Consider the following 4,903-nt stretch of genomic DNA (forward strand, 5'->3'; position numbering starts at 1 on the left):
TCAAGGCAAGAGAAAGCACTCCCCAAATTTCTATTGGTCACAATTAAAGCTGCTAGATGAGGAGAGGATTGTTGTGAGATAGATTTTGTCAATAAGAATGGAAAAGAGATATTACATGCATTGGTAACTTGGAAGATCAAAAGGCAATCCCCTTTTGAAAGTGACAGAAGATAGAACTTAGGATTAGCTGAGGAGAAAACCAAGAACTAGGTTTAGGGTTTGAGAAAACCAAGAATTCCAAAGGGAGACTCACTTTAGTGAAATAAACTCTCAATTTTAGAGAGAGAAAGTCTATGTGTGCATTATGGGAATTTGCAACAAATATAGGAAGTATATATAATTATATATAATAGCATGTGGTTTTGAATACTACCTCCGTTTCAAGTTTTTTGCAACTTTTACCAAAAATGTCCGCTACACATTTTTTGCAACTTTCCAAAATTTTCCATTTTTAGTAAAGTTTTTTTAAATATATTTACTAAAATACCCTTACTAAAATTTTCAAAAATTCAATTAGTTACTTAAAACAAAACTTAATTAATCTAAATATTTCCACCAAATCTAATTAATTCCCCCAACCAAATTAATCTGAATATTTTAGTTCATTGAATAATATTCATAATTCATCTATCATCGAATCTTTCCAGAAAAATCAAACCCAATTCTTGAACTTCTTCTTCTTCAATTCCCCATTTTCTTTCTCTACCCTTCAATCTGACCCCTTCTCTTTCTCCCATGAAGACAAACCACCGCACCATTGCGGTGGTGAAGATTTACCCATGGACAATGATGACCGAAAGTTCGCGGTTATGGTGGTGGTCGAACCACCAAATTCAAACGAATTTAATTAAGGCGATATGGGTTGGTGGGTATTTCGATGAGGGTTGGTGTCGGTGGTGGTTTGAGTAAGTGGTTTGAGTTAGTGTGGTGGTTCTGGGTTTGGTTTTTGGTTTTGTGTGGTATGGTTGCAGCGGGGTTGGTTTCGGGTTTGTGTGGGTGTGTGTGTGGTGGCTACGGGATGAGTTTTAGGTTTTGGGTTTGAGCGCTAGTGGATGTGTGGTGGTTGGGCGGAGTCCGTGAGGCTAGTGTTGGTGGCTGATACTAGGCGGTGCGTCAAGGTGGTGGTGCGTCGAGGTGGTGATGCGTGTGGCTGGTGTTATGGAAGGTGGTAAATTAATTTATCCCCAATTTCTCTCTCCTTCCTTAATCACATGTCCCTCCCTTTTCTTAATCTCCATTTCTCATTTTTTGCCTAGGAGTCCGTGTCGACTCCAAAGTTGCAAAAAACTTGAAACGGAGGTAGTATATTACTCCAGTAGTCTAGTTAATAATTAACACTTTTGAACTTTGTAAAGTCTTATTTTTCTGAAGCTAAATAGTTTACCAAATTATCTTTACAAAATAAAATCTTTTGAGCAGACGACGAACCAGCACGCTTCCTGTTCTTCTTTCTCTTTTTTAGATGGTAATTGGTAAATAATTTTAGATTTCCCATCTTTATTTTCTTTTTATTACTTTTATGGAGTGTTAGATACTCATATATAGAGTAAACGAATAGGAATAGAAATAGGGATGGGGGCGCGATAAAAGTGATACACTTATTTACAAACGGAGGTAATAATAAATGAAGATATTGATGTTAAGGAAATTTCCTTTGATTGAAAGGAATGAGCGAGGGAAGAGCGAGAGAGGGAGAAAATTATCAAGGACTAGGTTAGTTTCCGAGCCATGCACGATAATTTTCAATAGCCATTATTAAACTACGTTATAATCAATTTTTTTAAAAACAAAATAAAATCTAAAAGTGTTGTTGACAAATTTTGATCAAAATAAATGATTATGAAAGATATGTTAGATGTTAAATAATGTAGACAACTATCAATATTATGTTAAAAACGCCTTTTTAAAGCTGTATAAATATATTCACCAAAAAAAAAACAGTATAAATATTTGTGTTGAAGATATATCAAATCTTTTTTTATTTTAAGTAATTAAATTGTACAGTATAAGATTATGGAATTATTTTTGTATAATATTTGTTTTTCAAAGAAATTTTTTCAAAAAAAAAATAAATAAATAAAAATTTAAGGACACATCAGGAGATGACATGTGTCATTACTGGTGTGTCTTTTAGTTTATAGTATAATAATTAATACACGAAGTATATACTACCTCCGATTTTTATTAGTTGTAACTTTGGAATAATTTATACCTCACAAATAATACCCCAAAATTGCAGCTAAAAAAAATCAGAGGTAGTATCAGTATTGATCCCAACCTTTTTAAAAAATATGAGTAAACTCTTATAAATAGTGTTGAGACGATTATACCCCTAAAATGTTTATTTACGTGTTTATTACCCCCTTTAGAAGTATGACTACACTTTTATGAATAGTGTTGAGACAATTATGCCCCTAAAATTTTTATTAACATATATTTCTTCGTTAATGTAAGTTGTTTTTTTTAACTTTTGAAAATAGTGTGTGGACATTTATACCCCTAAAAATATTTGTTTAACACTACTTTCAACTAAGTTATAACATAACGCCAAACCGATGAAAGAACTTCCCGATCATAGCTAACTATGACGTGCGCACCGCGCGCGTTTAACTGCCCTACTAATTTTATTACTGGCTCTATTTGCACTTTTTGTATTATTTATTTGACCAACCCGAACAAGGAGGAGTAGAGTTTGGTTCACAAGCAAGGCTTAGAAGCTTCCATACTAAAACTAATTGACAATAGTAGAGTAACTCCTTTACCTTATAAGTGGAATCATATCTCCTCTTTCTCAAATGTGGGACACTCACAAGTGATCTACAATAGGTTTCAGCATAGTGGTAACTAGATTAAGTTCCGTGCGACGCACGGATTTTACAAAATTTTATAACGAATTATAATGTTAATTCAAAATCTACCAAAAAATAATCCTCACACTTTTAAATGAATTTAAAAAAATTTAAATCTTAATTTTACCCATAATTGAGTTCTGAATCAAAAAGTAAAAGATATAAAATAATATTTTATAAAATAAAAGATATGAAAAATATGTTAATATTTTTTAGGGAGTGAATACTACAATTATATGATTTGGTGAATCATAATTATATAACAAGTGATTTTTTTTAAAGAAAATGAATTAAAAAATAAAGAAAAAAAATTTGGAGGGAACAAACAGACACCACACGTGTCATTCTTGGTTTTTGTTTTAGTTTTATGTTATTGATTATTGATGAGTTTGGCAAAATTGAGCCAGTAATGTATTCGGCTAGCTTATTTCGACCTAATGAAGTTATGAGGCCCTAGCCTTGTACGGGTTTAGCACCAAACAATATCTACGATTGGAGAATTCGACCTTGTAACTTTAAGGTTACTCGTACTAGTCCTTGATCCACGAATCAACTTTACCTTAATGGCACTTAGTAGTCGGCAGGTAGCAACTTCATTTTACCACTATTTATCCAAGTACCTATTTGAATGGATAAGTAGAAAGGCTACACTAAATTCAAGCTTTGTTTTTTTAGGGGTGGGGGCATGATGTGGTACTTTTAAGTAGGTATCATTTCCTAACTCTAAATTTTTAAGGGTGTGGCCGTGTGGTAAAGTTTAATGTCAAATTGTCAATGCTAGTTGTATCTTGTATGCACAACATTGTGTTTTGCACTAGAGGTGTATTAGGTATACAGGTGAAGTGATTACATTATAATATTATTTATTTAGAGTTAAAATGAAAGACCTTACTGAACCGGTATCACTTACAGATTAATTTAAAATAAAGGGGAGAGGTAAGGAAATCCCCCTATTCACAAGCAAATGTAGTTGGTGGAGCTCGAACTTGTGAACTTAAAGTGACAGGGTGAGTTACCTACATACTCTACCAAACAATAGTTGTACGTTATAATAATATTAGTAAGTGTTAGATATGGATATACATGTTACTCTGTATTATGTTATGTGATGAATATGTGGAAAACCAACTGATTATTTGTTCACTCAATATCATCATATTTTTTAGAATATATGTCAAAGTTGCTAAATAATGGGTATAAATGTATAATGATAATGCTAGAAATTTTTGTATACTGGCCTATTTGATATTGGTTGTAACTGTTTTTTTAAAAAAAAACAATTTCTGCATGCAATTAATCTGATAGTTTGTTTGGTTAATAATTTGACTCAAAATTGTTATGACAGTCATTATTACAAGCTGAGGAAAACGATAATAATGTTGCTTTCATGTAATAGAGAAATAAAGTAAAATGCCCCACAAAATGATGATTATTGATGAAAAAAGGAAGAATAATGCCAAAATATGAAAGACATTGTTGTACGATGATGTGGACAATACTCAATATCGACAACATGGAGAATGATTTTTGTTGGACATAAAGGAACAAACCAACCTAGAAGCCGCCTTAATTTTACATATACTAGCTACAGTACTTCATTCATTATTCAAAACTTGCACCTTTATTGCATAGTTGCACCATGTTATCTTGTTTGTAGTATGTTTTTTTTAACAAAATTTATTTATTTATTTATGTAATTAAGCGGTGGAAAGATCACACATTTAGGGCATATTCTGATTGACTAAACTGAGCTAAACTGAACTGAACTGAACTTATTAGAGTTGAACTGAACTGAACTAAAAATAATATGAAGAGAACAGGCCCGAAGTCTGTAATGGTTAGAGATCATATATGGAGTGACTTAGGATAAAGGAAGTGTACTTTGTATGATAAACTCATTTACACCTATATAATAAGGCGTCCACAGTTGTTATTTATTTATTTATTCATTTATCTCTCAATTTTGCACAATAAAATATTTATCGCTCATTTAAAATTCTTTGACTTTACCATCTAGATGTTCCGGAGTATACATAGAGAGACAAGTTTGAAAC

This window comes from Chenopodium album, chromosome 20 (assembly GCF_948465745.1).
Source record: "Chenopodium album chromosome 20, dcCheAlbu1.1, whole genome shotgun sequence".
Lineage (NCBI taxonomy): Eukaryota > Viridiplantae > Streptophyta > Magnoliopsida > Caryophyllales > Amaranthaceae > Chenopodium > Chenopodium album.